General features: G+C 42.9%; 1 pseudogene; it reads right to left on the minus strand.

The window, feature by feature from the left end:
- Positions 1-19,174: 19,174 nt before the first annotated feature.
- Positions 19,175-19,363, minus strand: LOC131813420 (U4 spliceosomal RNA; annotated as a pseudogene).
- Between the last annotated feature and the right edge of the window lie 732 nt (positions 19,364-20,095).

Below are 20,095 nucleotides of genomic sequence, written 5' to 3' on the forward strand. Positions count from 1 at the left end.
TAGAAACTGGCGGGGATGGGGGGCAGGAATTAAGAAGTATGGCACAGAAAAAAAAAGAATACCATACAAATAAGTTTAGGAAACACCATATTCTAAAATACCCTCACAGGGGCGCCTGGGTGGCTCAGTGGGTTAAAGCCTCTGCCTTCAGCTCAGGTCATAATCTCAGAGTCCTGCGATCAAGCCCTGCATTGGGCTCTCTGCTCAAGCAGGGAGCCTGCTTTCTCCTCTTTCTCTGCCTGCCTCTCTGCCTACTTGTGATCTCTGTCTGTCAAATAAATAAATAAATAAATAATCTTTAAAATACCCTCACAGAGATTCACAATATATTTAAATATAATTAAGGATCTGAAAAGTCCTACAATTAAGAAACAACTTCAACTTTGATTCTTTTGGGATTTTCTACACTGTTTAGTTTCAAGAACTCTTTAAAAATAGGGCACTATTCATTTATGACGTATTCCTGCATCACACAAAGCAACAGGTTTAGACAATTGGAAATAGAATATTGTTAAGGTTTATTAAATGCAAATGTTTCATCTTCAACAATTTCACATCCCATTTAAGACAATGGTTCAATCAGTTTAAAGTCTTGTTGCCAAAGAGAATTTATTACAAAGCCTGGTCTGCCTTTATCCCCTCTTTGTATTTAGCCCAGGTCATTGTGGAAATCTCAGCATGACCACCATTTCTACAGAGGAACAATTTTCAACCCACAGATCCTGCATAGCTCTCTCAGGGCACATATCATTAATCTGAATTATTATCTGATTAATATATTTCTCCCACTTGTAGGCTAAGAATGCCATGAGGAAATACAGTTTATTTTTGCTAAAAGTTGCATTTACTGTCGCTACTATAATGCCTACTGCAGAGTGTTGCTTAATAAGTCTGTCAAATGCTTAAAGACTAAAGATCCTCCTGGAAGTTTAAGTTCCTTCCCCTCTGAATGTATAAGTTCAATCTTGTGCAAAAAGATTTTGCTAATGACTTAGATGAAGGCTAGGAGATATGTTTATCATTTCAGTAATTGGCACAAAGTTTAGCAAGTGGGTATGGAATGATCGATGAGGGAACAAAACAAGTCTCATCAGGCTGAGTCAATGAACTGAATCCCTAAATCTGGCCTTTGATAGGGACAAATGGTAGGCCTGCAGAAAATTCCAATGAACAATTGCAGTGTGAGAAAGTTAGGGCATGAGGAATTCTCATGTGAAATAAGGAACGTGCGTGCATGCACACTCACACACACATACACACACAGAGGAATACTGCCTAGTTCAGTAGGCACAAGGGAGACACTGCTGACACAAATGTGTGTTGCCTCAGACTGTTCTGTGGGATAACATGAGATTTGGGAATCTGGGTTACAGCATAGTGCTTCAGAGTACAGGCTCTCACAAGATGGACTTTCAGGAGTTGAGTCTTAGTTCTGTCACTTAGCAGCTACACAACTTTAAGGAAGTGACTTGATCTTTCTGTGCCTTGGTTTCCTTATCTGTAAAATGAGAGCCTCAAAATTACTCTGAGGACGAAGTGCTAATAGAGTAAAGCTACTAGAAAGGTAAGCTCTCTACAAATCTTAATGATTATTATCAATCATAAGTTGAGTATTATTACTGTTGCAGTAATTCTGCTTTGAATTTTTGCATAAGGAGCTTCAGTCAAAGAGGGGAGGCAACACAGCATGTCTGTCATCAGTGTGCATTCTGCATCAGGTAGACCTGGACTGGATCCCATACACACTCTTACTAGCCATAGGAGCTTATGCAGGTTATATGCCTGCCATTACTTCCTTATCTTCTCTGGGTAATTGAAAGAAGTGAATGAGTGTCACCTGAGCATCCCTTAGTTTTGCACAAGAACATAGTAAGGGACAATTTCGGAGGGAAACAACAGGATGGTTGTGCAAGAAATGCAGTAGGCATTATAGCAAGAAACCTAAGACAGGATTGCGTCAGAACAATGTGCTTAGTGTTTTAAAATATTTGAGGGGCTCAGATAAAATAAGTGTAGAACTCTGGGTCTCAGCAAATAGGTATAGGCTATAGAGAGACACACTTTAAGGTCAGTATAAAAATAAAATAATATTATTTGAGCAGTCATAGTGGTCCAAAATTGGGATGGGAGGCCTCAGAAGATAGTAAATCGTTTACTCCAGGGGTCATTTAAGCTTCCATGGCACAACACGGCATGAGTCGAACTAAATATTTTAAAGCTCCCTCCAAACCCTCTGTGACCGTAGTTCTTAACATCCTATTAATAGTCACATGCGAATGTTCCTTTGAGCAGAGATATTCTCTGACTCTGTCTAAATGTAAGAAGACAGAGGGGCAGGGAAGGAAAAACAGGGAAGCTGCTTTTGTCACCTTAAAAGAAGATCTCCATTTCACCAGACGTCACTCATAAACACCTATACAGTAGAATCTCTGGACACCCAACACATGTCGAGGGTACTCTGACTCATGGCCGTCTGGGATATTGACGCCAGTTCATGACCACGTGAGTGCTGTACACTGCATTAATGCTATAGAGCATCTTTCATTCTGAAAGTCTGCAAATCATATCAAAATGCCACATTCTTAAGGCAAGAGGGGCAGCTATGTTTAACAAAATTAAATCTTCAGGGAGATTTCTTTGATACTGAGGTAAAGGCAGAAGAAACTAAGGAAACAAAATGCATATGTCAAGCCAGGCTTTGACCTTCTCACAGGGTGAGAGACAACAGCATTCAAAGAAAGACAGAAATCAGTAGACGGAACCTGGCAGTGTTCTGCGTCTGAGCTGGCTGAACCCTAATAATAAGCAAAATATAACAATATAGCTTGTTCTCTTAAGAAAACATGTTAAGCATTTCACCTGCATTATTCTTTTTTAAAAAATGAATGAAACATCTAAGATTTGTCCTAAGGGACATAAGATAATTCAATAATTTTTAAGATGTGGATATTGAGGTTTAAAGGGAGGAGGCTGCTAAAAACCAAACTGCTCAAACAGGGCACAGCCAGGATTCGATCGCAGCCGGTAGATTTCAAAGTCAAGGTTTTCCACTTCATACCATGCTGCGCCTTGCTCTTACGCTGCCTTCTCAAATCCTCCTTCCCACCGAACATTCAACGTGGCTTTATTGTAAGCTATTCTCCCCTCTCCAGATCCTCCCAGAGCACCCTGCACCAATACAGCTGTTAGCTTTGCTGTTACCATTACTTGAGCTACAAGCTCCCTCAATACTTTCTGCCCCAACTAATGACCAATGTTTATATATTCTGTGTGGTGTCTGCATGCCAAACACATAGAAGTAGTACTAGTACACACAACAGTATGTAGAAATAATATCATTACTACTTATAGAAGTAATAGCTAATATTTGTGGAGGGACTACCCTGTGTCAGATCCTATTTGAAACACCTTTCATGCACCAACTCATTTAACATGATAAGAAACCAGAGTGGTAGGTATAATTATCGTATCCATTATGCAGAGCATTTAAGTACCTTAGATACTTAATTACATGAACATGCCTTCTCTTAGCATCAAGAACCGCTATGATTTTAGTCTAAGCTTTGCTCACCTCTTGCCTTCTGCTGCTTCTAAATCATCACTGACAAGGTTCCTATAATCATCTTATAAAAGCTGAGGTCTGCGTCAGTCTGTTCCCCTGGTGGTGACATTTTCTGCCGGGAAGAGTCCAAACCCTGTCATTTGTCAATTCAGCCCTTCCAAATCAAGTCTTTCTTGTATATGTCTTTTCCTCCCTCCTTCACTTTCCATATGCTCTAGATCATCTAGAAGCCCACATCTCTGAGGCACTTCGAAATATTTCCCTTATCTTACAGTGTCCTTTCCTGAGGTTGCTCTGTAGGAGAAAGTAAACGTCCCACTGAAGCCCTGATCACACCCAGCCCAAACTGCCACCCTCCTCCGCCTGGATGAGTGCCATGGTCTCTTGCCTGATATTTCTGCTTCTATTCTTCTTAAAAAAATAAATAAATAAAAGTTATATATATATGTATGTATTATGTTCAATTAGCCAACATACAGTATATCATTAGTTTTTGATGTAGTGTTCAATGATTCTGCTTCTATTCTTGACCCTCCCCTAAAGGTCCCCGAGAGCAGCCTGAGGGAGCGTTTGTCAAAACGAAGTCAAATCATCTACTGCCCAGCTCAAACTCTGTGACTGGCTTCTCATCGCATTCAGAAGACTTAACCTTGCCCTTGAGACCCTACATGGTTTGGCTCACGCATTCTGTTTGTCCCCCCCCCCCCCACACACACACACGGTTCTTGTTCTCACATCAGCTGTGTTGGCCTTCTTTCCTGCTTCAAGCCCATGAGCTCACTCACTGTTCGCCCATCATCGCCTTAGCAGGCTTATTTGTTCCCTGTGGAACTGTGATTTATAATAAACATATATTCGGTCCTTATCCCCTACTCTAGCACAGAGCTCCTACAAACCTAAAAACTCCTCAATGATGAGCGTGATGAAGGCATCTTGTGTAATGTTAATGAGGCAACTTTTGGAAAGCACCTAAAGATGGGGGCTGGTTGCCAGGGGAGCCAATTTTCAGTCTAACCCCTCAAACTCTCCAGTGAAGAGAAATGGGCTGGAGGTTGAATCAATAGCCAGTGGCCAGTGATTTTATCAATTGGGCCTATGTAATGAAGCCACCATAAACAAGAACTACTACAAGAGCAAGAACAAAAACTGAAAGGACTGGGTTTGGAAAGCTTCCACATTGGTGAACAGGAGGATAATTTCAAGGAGGGCCCACCTGAAGAGGGTATGGACCGCTTTCATGCTCCTTCCCCATGCCTCGCCCTTTGCATCTCTTCCATCTGGCTGTTCCTGAGTTATATCCTATTATAATAAACTGGTGATCTAGTAAGTAAAATGCTCCTCTGAGTTCTGTGAGCCACTCTAGCAAATTAATTGATCCCAAAGAGAGGTCATGGGAACCTCTGCTTTACAGCCAGTGGGTCAGAAGGTGATAATCTGGCTTTGTGATGGATGTCTAAAGTGGGAAGTACGGTGGAGAGACGGGCATTCTTGTAGGACTGACCTCTAACCTGTGAGCTCGGATACTATCTCCTGATAGATACTAGCATCAGAATTGAGTTGAATAGTAGGACCCCAGCTGGTGCCAGAGCATCCCTTGTTGGTAGAGAGAACAATCATTCCCATGTTGAAATTGGTGCCAGAGCCCATTTATTCCACAACCTGGCTTTTCAGATGAGTCTCCCTGATTTTATTTATATCTCTGTTCAAATGCCAACTTTCCAGGCAAATTTTCCTTGGCCTTATTTGGAGCATTCCTTGCTTTTTAGATTCACTTAACTACTTAACTTGGTTTCTCTTTCTTCACAGCATTTCTGACACATGATGTGTCAGTGTTTATTAATTTGTGTACACAATCTGCATGCCCACTTTAAAAAAAAAAATCTAAGCACTATTAGGTTCAGGGATTTAGATTCTTTTGTTCTTTTTCTTTTCCCAGCAAATACTGTTAGGCACAAAAATAAATATTTGTTAAAAGAGTGAATGCTGTTCTGTGGCATTTTTCCCTTCACTCTAAGAAATCCTGTGTGTTATGCCTTTTTTCCCTCACAACAGACAGGTTTGACTAATACATGCTCCTTAGGTCATGGCAGATTTTTATAATTTGTCCTTAAAGGATCTGCTTTTGTTTTATTTAATTTATTTATTTCCCATATATCTCTATTTCCTTCACTATAGAAAATCAGTCTAATATAGTTAACCAGTACCCTTTTGTTTATAGGAGTTCATGTATGTATGCTGTCATTTTGAGGTTAATGTATATTTTAATGTGTATAACTGAAAGTTTGTTATATTCCTCATTCCGTTGTTTCTGTTTTCCAGACCCACGCATACAGCGACTGCGCCTCTGGGACACTGTGTCTCGTGGGTTTTGACATCCCATCATGTGCAGCTGTCGCCTTTTACCTCCCCTCCTGGGGCTCTTCCACTCCTTCCCCCTGACTGGAATGAAAACCCTCCTACTCATCCTTTAAGATACATGTAGGAAAATTTCCTTTTGAATATATACCCAGCAAAGACTTGAGGAGCAAGACTAGTCCAACATTTAACCTGACTAGGTATAACTGGAGTGTTCTCCAGAATGCCTGTGCCCACTACCCTACAACCAGCGATGCCGGCCAGGTTCACAGCCTCACATCCCTGGCAACAGCGGCCATTACTGAGCTTTTCAGGTTTTTTCAGTGCACTTTCCACATTACGGTATCTATGACACACAGTACTCTATGCTATCAGGTCCCCATTTTTGTCATTCTTTTTGGCCTGTGATTCCTAAGGGTGGAATTGCATAGTTATCTTTGTACTCTACTCTAGTTGAGTGCCTATCACAATATACAAACTTGATAAAAATGTGTTGAATAAAAAATAAGCTGTGTCCCATCATTTCACTCCAGATTCATTTAGAAGGTTTATTTACTCTAGAAATTCTGTGTGCTGACTGCTATTTCAGGTGATACAGACATTTTTTTCTATAGTTCTTGGAGGAAGTGTTTTCATTCCTATTTACATATGAGGAAATGGAGGATGAACATCTTGAAACAACTTAGCTGAGGTTTTTCAAGAGATCTGGATCCAACATGGGATCTGAACCTGGGTCTGAGTGACTCCAAAGATAAAGGCCTTCTTTGTTCTGTTTATTCCACTTGACTCATGTGGTAATGAGGTAAATGAATAACTGAAACTTGTTTCGATACTATTTGATGAGTATTCCACCCCTCCCCAGCAGGTAACAGAGTACTTGTTTTTTAATTTAAATTTTACTCAGATAACATACTAACACAGTATTTTTTTTTATTTTTTATTTATTTTTTAATTTTATTTATTTATCTGACAGAGAACACAAGCAGGCAGAGAGAGAGAGAGAGAGAGAGAGAGAAGCAGGCTCTGCACTGAGCAGAGAGCCCGATGCGGGGCTCGATCCCAGGACCCCAGGACCATGACCGGGGCTGAAGGCAGAGGCTTTAACCTGCTGAGCCACCCAGGCACCCCCTAACACAGTATTTTAAATGCACCATAAACCACAGCTCAGAACTCCTGTAAGATCATGAGAACCCACATTCAGGACATTTTGTTGGTGGTGGTGTTTTTGTTGTTTTTGTTTTGTTTTGTTTTTAGGACGTGTTAAAGTTATCACCATTTGCAATGATCTTTGGCGTGTGTGTGTGTGTGTGTGTGTGTGTGTGTGTTTTCTTTTTTCCTGGAGAGTTCTTAAGGAATGTCAAGTCAACTAGCTATTAATCTAGACACCAAATCCTTGCTTATCTACAAGACATTAGAGGATTTGTGAAATGTCTGGTTGAAATGTATTAAATCCATGTGTAAGTGTTAATTTTTTCCTCAGTGCTAGACACTGTGCTAAATTCTGACACACGATGATGAAAAGACCAAACATAGTCTGTTACTTTGTAACTCGGTAAAGGATATGACCATGTGGATAAGACAGAGACAGAACAAATTGAGAAGTGACAGGGCAAAATGTAAAAACATTTTTAGGGATACTTACCCCAGCCCTGGAGCAAGGGGGACTCCTGGAAAGAAATGATGGACATAAAAGAGCACAGGGAGAAGGCAGAGTGTGTTCAGAGAGGAGGGAATAGAACATCCAAAAGCCTAGAAGGGAAACCAGGCCTTGTGTATTCAAGGAAACCAGGGAAGTTGAACATGTGGGAGTACAGAGTGCAAGTGGGGAGGTAAGCTATTAGAATGTAAAAATTCTCAATTAGAGAACTGAGCAGGGGCCAGGTTATGCAGGCCCATTATAAGGTACCTAGAGTTTATATACAAGGGCATTGGAGAGCCACTGGATGGTTAGCAAAGCAGAGGGATGACATGATCAGATCTGCAGTTTGGGAGACCGTCCTAGCTGCAGAAAGATCAGACATTACAGGGGTGTGAGACAGGGAATGGGAATTGACAGCAGAGTTAAGCACTACAACAACAAAACCAGTGAGGAGGCATTTGCAGTGATCCAGGCAAGCGACAATGATGGATGATGGTGTGGATAAGACCGTAGCTCTTAAAGATGGAGAAAAATGAAAGAAATTCCAATATTTTCAAAGTAGAATAGACCTCGGGATGGACTGGATGTGGGAAGGAGGAGTCAAGGAGATCACCTAGGCCTCAACGCTAATCTCCTGACATACCATGGAGTGTAGGTTCCAGGCTCCTCGTCTCTGTAATGAGCATTTTGCCGTAGGCATTTCATGCAAGTTATAGAAAAGCAAAGAACAGCATGAATCTAGAACTAGGAAGGTGACAAAATCCAATTCTCTTGTGTCCCAGTTTTCAATGGAATATCATCTTAGTGCACATTAATGCCTGAAATTCTGGCTGTTTGCTCCTGGTTCCCCTTCCCTTCCCACTCAGGCCAATAGAGCAGATGGCGAGTGAAGGTGGTTAAGCCATAGTTGATGGCTAACCGTTCAGCGTGGTTAGAGGAGAGTCTCCATTTCCTTGGCCTTGGATCCTTCTGTGGTAGGGCTTGCACTAGTAGCACCTTGTGACCTTTCACTCAGTCTCCCACCAGGAGGAAGGCACTCTTTGAATGGTGAATTTGAAAGGAGAAGCAGTATGTGTGGCTGAGACATGCCTCTGAACTTCCTAGCTTCTGTTGCGACTCTGCAACATCTCCAGTATGCCACACAGGACTTATCTAGATGAGAAAGTTCAGATTAGTTCACAAACTGAACAAAGGTCTTTTTCAAAGCTTATTTTCTAAACTTGTCATTACCTCCGCCTCATTTCACCCTCTTTTGTCCTTTTCCTCTGGTCACATTCCATGTTTGAAACTCTTCCCTTTATCTGTTCATTTCTATTTCTTTCCCTCACCATTTTGTCTCACGAGTTCCTCCTTGGAGGTCTAATTTCTCTTTCAATCTAAAGGATATCAAATATTTGTGATGATTTAAAAACAGCCCTGTTCTTTCTCTCTCTCCTGTTCTCTCAGATGAGATGAGAACAATTTCAAATCTATTAATTAAACAAGTCTCACTTTGTCATTCTAAATTACTTTGAAACCAGTGTTAATTTCTATATAACTATCTAGTTTTGTAAATATGATCAATTGGGATATAGCATCCAAAATTCAAGGTCTACCTTCACCTGCACTTACACAACTTTTATAAGTAATTTTTATTGCCTACATATTTAAATCTGCGATCCTGTAGCCAAATCAGCCTGTAGGGAATCCAAGATTTTCTGGAATGTTTCCTGGAATTTCCTTTCATCTTTGGGTTATTGTACACCCTTTACAACTTAGAAGAAGGAACTCAAAACACATTTTTTTCCAAAAAGTTGCTCTTGATCATGCTGCCTTGATCATTTATATACTGCATCACTCCACACATACACATTCTACAGAAACACTTCACTAAACATTTAAAACTTTTCCTAAAAATCCCTCCAATCTTGAATTTGTAAAACAAACAAACAAACAAAAAACAACATCGATTTTCCTCTTGGAAGACCTGCATAAAGAACTGTTAAACTTAAATGTCTGAGCCTTGAATGATCACCTCTCCCCACAGCGCAGAGAAGCACACATGTTTGCTCTCATCAAGCCTATCCTGGTTCTTCCAGAGGTCATATTACGCTCTTGACTTCATTGGCTCTATATTGAATGTTTACTCTCCTAAAAACAGCATTTAAGAACCATTAGTTATCACAATTTCCTTTGGTTCCATCATTAGAAATGCTGCAGAATTATATTAAAATATAACAAATCATTTTATATTTGCATATTATTAAATTATAACCACCTTATTTTTGTTGCAAGAACGATTTCTATTCCCATTTGCATCTATACTTCTATAGGCACCAAGTTTGTTATTTCTTTTGTACTTTCCAATACAAATTATTTGCCATTCTGTACTCAGTAAGTGATCAATAAGTGCTTGTTAACTAAGTTGGCAGGAAATTGGGTTTTTGGCATCTGCCCTTGCAAAGAAGAGACATGTCCAGCCCAGAAAGTGTGAGAAAAAGGAGTCCACAGAGACGGGCCATTTGGAACCTTGGCAACTCACATGTTGTCATATTGCCTCAGAGTCCTGGGCCCTATGCTTAGGGGAAGAGAAAGAAGAGCATCCAACCTCTGATCAAGGACAAATGATTGGAGGGAATCCTCAGAGCAGCAGGCAGAAGAGAGGTGATGCTAGACAGAACTTTGATCTCCCAGGAAATCTCAGATACTGAAAGGGTACTCTTATTGTCTGGACATTCGAACTCTGTCCAGAGCCACTGCCATGGGGAATTCAAATGTGAGAAGATACAACTTCAGAGCAACGGCCATCATAGATGACCATTTCTGCTATAAGTCCCTACGGCTCCCAACTCATCATTTGTAATTAAAGCAAGGACTGATGAAATTTTTCATCACTGGAATTTCTACTACCCTATGGCATTATCTCTTGAGTCTTAGATGACAGGCTGAGGAATAAGACACTGAATTTTCAGACCATTTGTCTTGGATAGCCTACAAGCAACCACTTATCATTACCTACCACCATTCTATTATAATATACTGAGCTGTCCACCTCCATCGTCCTGCTTGTGGTATTTCTTCTGCTCAATGAGCCCCTCATCACTGCATTTCTCATCTTTTAAGATCCAGCTGAAAACAAAACAAAACAAAAACCCTCTTATTTGAACCCAGGCAGAATTTACTGATTCGCACTGTGAGTGTAAGAGACAGTCTTCTGGGATTCATACTGGAGTATGAATTCATGCTGGAGCATTCACTTAAGCCTCTCCTTGCTTCAGCTTTTGAGAGGCAGGATATCATATGAATCCTAACTTACCTACCTGAGGGATGTGGTAAGAAATAAACGACTGTGTGCCCACAGGTGCACTTGTATATGTTTATGTATACACACATATACAGTAACATAATACATAATCCACTCACCTATTCTATATTAATAATATATTCTACATTACACATATTATTTTTATAGTAAAATATAATACACATATTTAGGATACTGCCTGGCAGTTAATAAATGCTGAATGTTTCTTATTGTCATCACCCTTTAATTTCTTATTTCTTCAAATTTTCATGGTTCTTTCTCCCCTCTTCCCTCTATTTTTCTGTATCTTTCTGTCTCTCACGTGCACTACTTCTCCTATGCATTACATTGCAGGGTAGCCCTGAAGTCTGCAGAATTGATACTTATCACCCAAGCACTATTAGTAATGAGATCTCCACTCTCAAAACGGGTCCTCGGATGGGTGCCACACATGTGCAGGAGACGCACTCACCCCCATACGTTACCTTCCATGGTCTTCTTTTTGTTCAGACTCCTGAGTTGTTTCTACTGCTACCTGCACTGAGACAAGCCTTGCTTTCTGCTGCTATTTTCCACCAGAGGAGTGGCAATGTTCTTGTCAGGGAGTGTCCCCACATGCTCCCAAGCTTATCCACCCTTGTGTTGCTGACAGAATGTTGGTTTTTTATGGCAATGAGTGAAGAACAGATACTGAAAGTTGGGGGGGGGGTGGTCAGATACACCCCTTCTTCCTAAGTTCTGTATCAAATTTTGGCTCCTGGTGTCTTACTCTGTCTGGGCTGCTATAACGTAATACAACAGACTGAGCGGCTTATAAACAACAGTAATTGTTTGTTTGTTTGTTTGTTTTTAATAGTTCTGGAGGCTTGAAGTCCAAAATCAGGGTACCCTCTTTAGGGTGGCAAGATTCTCATTGTGTCCTCACACTACAGAAGGGGCTAGGAGCTTTGTGGAGTGTCTCTTATATGAGTATCAATCTCATTCATGAGGGCTCCATTCTCCTATTTAAACACCTCCCAAAGTTGCCATCTCCTGATGCCATCACACCAGACATTGGGATTTCAGCCTATGAATTCTGAGGGGACACGAATATTCAAACTGTAGCACCGGGTATCCAAAGCTTTCATGTTTCATGCTCAGGGCAGCGCAAATCCCGGGAGACACCCATCTTTCCAACACTTTCCATGGTTTTCTTCCTATGGATCTCTTGAGCTCCTTTCTTATCGAATTGTTCTCTTCTTTTTCATAACTACCAAATAATAGCCTTGGACATGTGATCAGTAGCTAGAGGGGTGTGTGTGTGTGTGTGTGTGTGTGTGTGTGTGTGTGTATCTGTGTATGAGAATGCTGACCATTTATTATCAACATCATATGTAGTTTTGAATATATAACAAAGACAAGGAAATAGCCAATAAATAAAACTAGCACTAAAATCACAAAACATATTTAACTCTTCAAGGAATGTGTCAAGCATATTTCAAGGTTTTATGTATGTATCTATATGTACAGCTCATGCCAACACAATGATTTCTAATTTCAAAGTAGCTCACATATTAAGTTACGCTCTTCCTTACAAACTTGGGAAGTAGGCAAATGTATATTATTTTGTCTTTCATGAGGAAACTGGTGGTTAAGTTTCCTCATGGAAACTCTTCATGGTGGCCACATCTCCAGAAAGATTAAATGGAAGGGCTTGGATATGAACTTGTTATCTGATCCAAAGTCTAAAATTTAACATCAAACACAGTAGCTCCAAAGATAGTAATGGCTCTCATTCTTATCATCCTAAAATAATTTCCCATCTGTTTCATAATTTTATTTGTGACTCATAAAACTTGAATTTACATGATACAATCTTGCCATAGAATTGCATTCAAGGAAATATAGTGCAGTGATAATAGATAATTATACAGTTTAAAATATTTCCGGAAGGACCTCAAAGAAGATCAAAAAGAACCTTCTTTTTTCCAGCCTGCTTACGTCTTATCCTTCTTACTCTTTTTCCGTCTATATTTTTTAACCCCTGTCCTGGGTAAATTTTAATTCACTCCGATCCAAATTCGTCATAATACCAGGAAATAATGCCAGGATTAATACCAAGGAAAGGGCTGACAAAGACAAAAACCATCTCAGGGGATAGAAATATATAATACATGAGTGAGGAAAGAGACTTTATTCTTTTGGAGTTAGGGAAAGGAAGATGGTAAGCCTTTGCAATACACTCTCTTATTTAGGCCCCACCAGATATCCCAACAACTTTGTTGTGACACAGGTGTCTCTGGCATTATTACTGCTTCATCTTAGGGAAGAGGAAACCAAGTCCTGAAAGTAATAAGGGTAGGATATCCGCCTACTGCAAAAATATACAGACCTGGGTATATGCAAATGTAGCTTTGCAGGCACACACGCCATTACACTTCATTTCTCGACTGACCCTCCAGCACTTGCATTTGATATTCTATCAGTTAAGGTCCAGAACATGTAGAGGAGGACAGATGTTCTGCTTATTTATCTACCTTGTGATGTACACGCAGTCCTAAAATTATAGTTTCATCTTATGACTGTGCCAGCCTCCGACTCGTGATATTAATCAAAGGGTGTTTAAAACAGGCTGCAGAGGATGGAGAGGAACAGCTACGCTCAGGTCACAGCCCCAGAACTACAACCCTAGAGGTGAGATTCTGCTTTGTAATTAATGAACCTCTGTTCATTCATGATGAGGGTAATCAGAGGAAAGCCAGTGCTTGGAAAATACCCTGGAACTCCCTCCAGCTGCCATAGGGAGCTCCAGCTTCAAGCCTGACCACAGACTGAACTGTAAGTATTTTCATGATTTGTCAGTCATCTCTCTTTCCTCTAGTTCAGGTTAGTCATTCCTAAAATTCTAAAGCTGCATAAAACAATAACAGGCATCTGACTCCAACGGGCACCTGACAGGAGTTTGCTTCCAGACAGCAGAGGATGCTGCAGCCTCTGTTCATATACACCCCCTAGAACTACTGTCATCTGAGATCATCTTCTCCCATTCCTACTCTGCTCCAGCCTTACTGTCACTTGAGCATGTTTTCTCAGGGCATTTGCCTTAGCTCTTCCCTATTTGGAACATTTCCTCCATAGACCTTTATCCAAATCCTTATCATCATTTAGTGTTATTTTTTTTTAATTTTATTTATTTATTGGACAGAGAGAGTGAGAGAGCACAAGCAGGGGGAGCAGGAGAAGAAGAGAGAGAAGTAGGCTTCCTGCCAAGCAGGGAGCCCAATCCCAGCTCGATCTCAGAACTCTGGGATCATGACCTGAACCAAAGGCAGACGCTTAACCATTTGAGCCACCCAGATGCCCCTAGTGTTTTTTAAATAACACATCTCTTAGAGATCTTGCTCTCCACCTTAACTGAAAGGACCCTGAATTAGACTGAGCTCTCTAAGAAGCAAATACCAAGAGAGAATTACACTTGCAAAAAATTATCAGGGGGGAGCGCTTGCAAAAAAATTATCAGGGGGAGCTACCACAGTAATGCAGTTCTGACTGAATGAAGGGGAAGGAATGAAAGAAGGCTGCGTAAAAGCATCTGGAGCTGTATTGCAATGGAAAGCAAGTTTGGCATAGCCATAGGAGCCAAAGTTTTAAGTTAGAGAATTCAAACATCTCTCTGCCCCATCACGGACTGGGAATACCCCTGGGGGTTGTAGCCTTACTGGAAATGGGGTGATGGATATCAGAAAGCAGGAATGCCCACCTCTCGAGGTCTGAGCACTGCATTTTCATGGTTGTCCTATACTTCCTCCCTCCCTTTTCCACCTTCACCATATCTGTCATTTCCCTCTTAGAACTGTCTCCAGTTATATACTTTGTTACTTATTCTGTTATTATTTTTCTCCCTCACTAGGCTAAAAATTCCAAGAAAGCAGGAATGCTGTTTCTCCTCATGCCCGAAATGTATGTATCAGGCACATACAGTAGGTAGCGAGTAAATATTTTTGACTTGTTAAATGACTGATAAGTAGATCCATCACTGAACCTGTGAGCATGAAATACGCTCCTAACTGACCTTCTGTGAGCGACTGATAGAAATCCTTGACGCACCCATCACGACACTGCCTCTCCTTAACAGCCATGTTTGTTCCTTTCTACCCACCTTCCAATCCAACGCGAACTCTCAAACTATTTAAGTGGCCGTTTCACATATTATAGCTAAACTTAAACCTCAGCTAATATCAGCCAATGAGGCCAGCCTAATGATAAACTTTGGAAGACTTGTAACATTTATAAAATGCTTACTTCTAAATGAATAGTATTATAGATCACTCAGTCTGAGTACTTAAGTGTGTAGTGGATACTTTGTAGCCCAGTTAATGATCCTGTTCTTCCATTTTGTCCTGAGATTTCACATCCATCCAAACCTTTCTGGCTATTTTAAAGATTGACATTACTCACCATTTAGACATTAACAGGGAACGCTTTGTCTCTGTAGGTTTCTAAGCCATTCTGGCCGCGCAGACAGTCTGCATCACTTTCGCTTCTTTCTCCCCCATTCTTATTAATATTTCCTTCCCATAAGCTAAAAACTTTATGAAGTAAGAGACTGGAGCCAGCACTAAGTTCTGCCTTTACAGAATTCTCAATTGGTGTAACGTGAACGCCAGTGATCCCAAATACACATTGTGCAACTACTACATGCGGCGCTTTTGATTTCCATCAAAATCTACCACTTCTGTTATGGCTACAACTCTCCTTCATTGCCACTGAGATGGTTCATTTGGGAGTTTTGAGACTTACTCTTTAAAAAGTATTCTTGGGGGTGCCTGGGTGGCTCCATTGGGTTGAGCATCTGACTCCTGATTTCAGCTCAGATGATGCTCTCAGGGTTGGGAGATCGAGCCCCACATCAGGCTCCACACTGGGCACAGAGCCTGCTTAAGATTCTCTCTCATCCTCGGCCCCTACAACCCCCCTCCCCCGCAAAAAGTATCTTTGAAGCTATTTCATTTTCCAGTGTTTGACTTATTTATTAATTTGATTATGTATTTTAAAAATACAGTAGGATCAACAAATAGTATGATCATCAGCAGCCCTTGTATTTGCGGCAGCCATGTAATTTTACCCCAAGACAAATTCAACAATATCAATCCCTTCAATGACTCGATCAACTCTGCCCTTAGAACAAATTCTAAGTCTGCTACATGGCTTCATCTTCCATCTCCCTCCGACCTCTCTGAGCTCATTTATCTTAATTTATTTCTCAGCAGAGACACGATGCTCCCCACACTACATTTCTATTTCATCTCCAGCCCTTCCTTCTTGGAAGCTCCCCCGACCCCACCCTCACCCCCAGCCAGGTTTGATCCCCTTCATGCTTCAGGGTCCAGCTTAGAAGTCGCGTCCCTGGGGAAGCTGTCTCCGATTCCGTCTCGGCCCAGGCGGTCCTACGTCCCATCACCGGGTATTTCACACGCGTTACAATTGAGTGCATTTTACAAAAGGTCAGGAGTCCCATCCATTTTGTTATACTCGTGGGACCTGGAGCAGATATTTCTCCAAGAAAGGAACAGTAGGAGGGAGAGAGGGAGGAATGAGGGGTCAACAAAAGCAACCAAACCATGGGACCAAAACTCAGTCCCGTCCGTAACCGCGTCCAACCGCACTGAACTGAGACTGACCTGCAGTTCTGGCTTCCTCAGAAGCGGACTTCAGGCCGGTCCGTCAGGAACTGCAGCATCTGTGCCAGGTCAGTGGTCCGCCCGCGGACCTTCCCTGCCCTTGAAAGGAAAGGAACTTTGCAACGGCTGATCTTTCTTTCTTTCTTTCTTTGTTTTCTTCTTCTTCTTCTTCTTCTTCTTCTTCTTCTTCTTCTTCTTCTTCTTCTTCTTCTTCTTCTTCTTCTTGGTTTTGTTGTTGTTGCTGTTGTTTTGTTTTGTTTTTGAAGTATAGCCGCGCACAACGTTACGTTAGTTTTCCTACTGGGCCTCGCCTCACTCGCTTCCTCCTGCTCCTTCTGTGAACTCTTTCATTCTGTACAGCTGCTGGGCCGGGTGCTGCTCCCTCTGGAAGCAATTTATACTCAGTATCTTGGGGTTTTCATGTGCTTCAGCTTATCTGGGAACAGCTCCGGTGACGGAGGAGAGGACCGAAGGGCCCCCGAGCCCAAGGCTCCCCGGAGCGAGGAGCGACGAGGCGCAGGTAACCTGCTCATCTCCGGCCGCCGCCGCGTCCTCGCAGTCCCCGGAGCAGGCGGGCAAGTCCCGCGCGCGGCCGATCCCAGCTCCGCGGCTCTGCGCGCGCAGCTTCCAGACTGGAGCGGCCCCTCCTGCAGACGGGTCCGGGCCCGGGAGCTGCAGCCGTCAGACCTGCCGACTCGGAAGCCAGACCCGGTCCGGGGACGGAGTGGTTCCGACTCGGAAGCCAGACCGGGTCCTGAGACAGAGTGGTTCCGATTTGGATACCAGACCGGGTCCCGGGACGGAGTGGTTCCGACTCAGAAACCAGACCCGGTCCGGGGACGGAGTGGTTCCGACTTGGACGCCAGACCCGGTCCGAGGACGGAGTGGTTCCGACTCGGAAGCCAGACCGGGTCGCGAGATGGAGCGGTTCCGACTCAGACGCCAGACCGGGTCCCGGGATGGAGTGGTTCCGACTCGGAAGCCAGACCGGGTCCCGAGACAGAGTGGTTCCGACTCGGAAGCCAGACCGGGTCCCGGGATGGAGCGGTTCCGACTCAGACGCCAGACCCGGTCCCGGGACTGAGTGGTACCGCCTGGACACCAAACCGGGTCGGGTTGGACTGGGCCTAAAACCGACCAGAGCTGGACTAGGTCCGACTCTGAAACCGGACGGAGCCCAGACTGGAGCGGTTCGGCCTCGGCCCCCAGACTGGGTCAGAGGGAAGCTGGGCTGGGTCCCGCGTGAGGCCCTGGGTGAGGGGGATGTTGTTTCGTGGCCGCACAAGGTTAACCTCCGCGCAGCGACCACCGCAGAGAACTTCCGACGGTCCGGGATGAGCGGGTGCCCCGGCAGGTGCCCTAGAGACGAAGGGGTCTCAGCCGGGCCCTCGCTGCGCAGGGCGGCGGGAAGGTCATTTTTCCTCCTCTCCGGTGTCTCGTGTCCCGGTGAGACCTGCTGGGACCTCAGCTCGCTCTGGGGCCTGCGGGCGGGATCCCGGGGGAAAGCGGCCGACGCCCCCGACGACGAAGAACCGTCGCCACAGCTCGTTCGTGGATTTCCATGGGAGGTCGGGGGGCGAAGCCACGACTTCACTGGCAGGAAAAGGAAAACGGAAAACAAAAACAGAACTGGGTGAGAGTTAGATCTTCCAGATGGCAGCTGTGGGTTGGCTCTCAGGCTCGCACTGGTTGTCCCTCTGTTCCCTGCCAGGGAAGGTCGTTGCCCTTTCGTTCGTCTCGTCTCCGTGTCGGAGACCTCGGCGGGACAGCCGTGGGGCTGGGCCGGCCCGCTTGGTGGCCGGACAGCCGTGCGGGTCGCACCGCGCGTGCCGGGTACCCGCTGTCCGCAGATGCCGGAGCGATGGGTCCGAGTCTTCCTTTGGGTTTTCTTCGGGAAACGCTCTGGGTCCTTGCAGGCTGGTATCTTTTTCACCCTCTTTGGGGACGCCCTTTGTGTCCCTGAGGTGGTTCGTGCTGCCAGGGATGCCTCCCGTTGATCCCAGCTGAAACCTAGGAAGGTCCTCTTAAAAGAGTTTTCGGCAGGTCGGTTTGCTACTTTTGTTTTTGGGAGCCTCATGGTCAGAAGCTGGTCAGATTGGAAGCTGGTATATAATGCCCAAGAGAAAAAAAAAAAATTTTTTTTTTTTTAAGGCCTTCTCCCTGAGCTAGAATGAAACTGTGTACCCGAAGCCTTTGTGGAAGGATTTGGTAAAACATTCCCGAGACACATAGCATTAAATCGGGAACATAGGAATCCTTTCATTTTCATCTTAGTTGAAGATCTTCCTGATACAAAAAAAGCAAATGGAAAGTAATACTGTTGGATGGGGAGGGTGCCTGGGTGGCTCAGTGGGTTAAGCCGCTGCCTTCAGCTCAGGTCATGATCTCAAGGTCCTGGGATCGAGCCGGCATTGGGCTCTCTGCTCAGCAAGAAGCCAGCTTCCCCCCTCTCTCTCTGCCTGCCTCTCTGCCTACTTGTGATCTCTCTCAAATAAATAAATAAAATCTTAAAAAAAAAATACTGTTGGATGGTTTACAAGCTTCTTGGTATTATTCTGGTTGCAACCCATTTCTTTGAAGAATTAAAAACAACTCTCTTTGTCCTACAGATTGAGTCTTTATAAGAACAGGAATTTGGCTCTAGAAACAATTCAAAGCCCTCCTACTTTTTTTTTTTTTTTAAACCAATACCAAAACTTCCCCTATTTATCCCAAAGGGCTCGCACATATTATAAGAGATCTGGGCTGAAAGAACAAAAGTCCTTCTTGGGGAAACTTGCATTATTTCTCTGTGAGTTTTCAATTAGCAATAATCGCGCCTCGGATAAACCTCATTGGCTACGATACTGCCACTGCGCAAAGCTTCTCTGTGAGTTTTGAGATCAAAGTCTTCTACCTTGTCGTCTACAGGAAACAAGGTACTTCTTACAAGAAGGGAAAAGGGAGGGGGGAGCCCCTTTTGAAAACGAGGCCTATAAACTATCTTAAAAGTCTCTTTCACAAATATTAGTAAGACGCTTTAGTCACCTGAGCAGAAAACCTTAACTTGTTCCATCTGCCAGAAACGCAACTTGGATACAACTGTTCTGTTATAAACTAGTGGATTTTGAATTATTATATGTCTCATGGCTAAAATTTTAAAGCAAAAGCTGTAACATCTTGATTTGCATCTTGTACTCTCAGAATACAAAAAGTAACCCAAAGGTTTTTCAAGTTCCTGGGATCTAGGATAATCTTTGGTAAATAAAAACTAGTTTAAGTTTGCTTTTTTAATTAAAATAGGCATGTCTTTAGAGTTATCAGCATTAAGTGTAATACTTTTATTCTCCCTGGGTTTACTAAAAGTCAAATAAGCTTATGGTATCTGTGTTACAGAATTTATCAGGCAGAAAGATAATTTAAGATGATGGGTAGCTGTTTACGGTCTCATGAAATTTTCATGACTAAACATAATTAAGAACAATGAATTAAATAGATAAAAGTAAGATAAAAATTTTCAACAACAATTATGTTTTATGGTATGGTGTACTTAAAAATATTTTCCACAATATTTTTGGTAATCGGAAACCTTAAATGTGTACTGAAACAAGTGATGA

The sequence above is a fragment of the Mustela lutreola genome, chromosome 12 (assembly GCF_030435805.1).
Source record: "Mustela lutreola isolate mMusLut2 chromosome 12, mMusLut2.pri, whole genome shotgun sequence".
Taxonomy (NCBI): Eukaryota; Metazoa; Chordata; class Mammalia; order Carnivora; family Mustelidae; genus Mustela; species Mustela lutreola.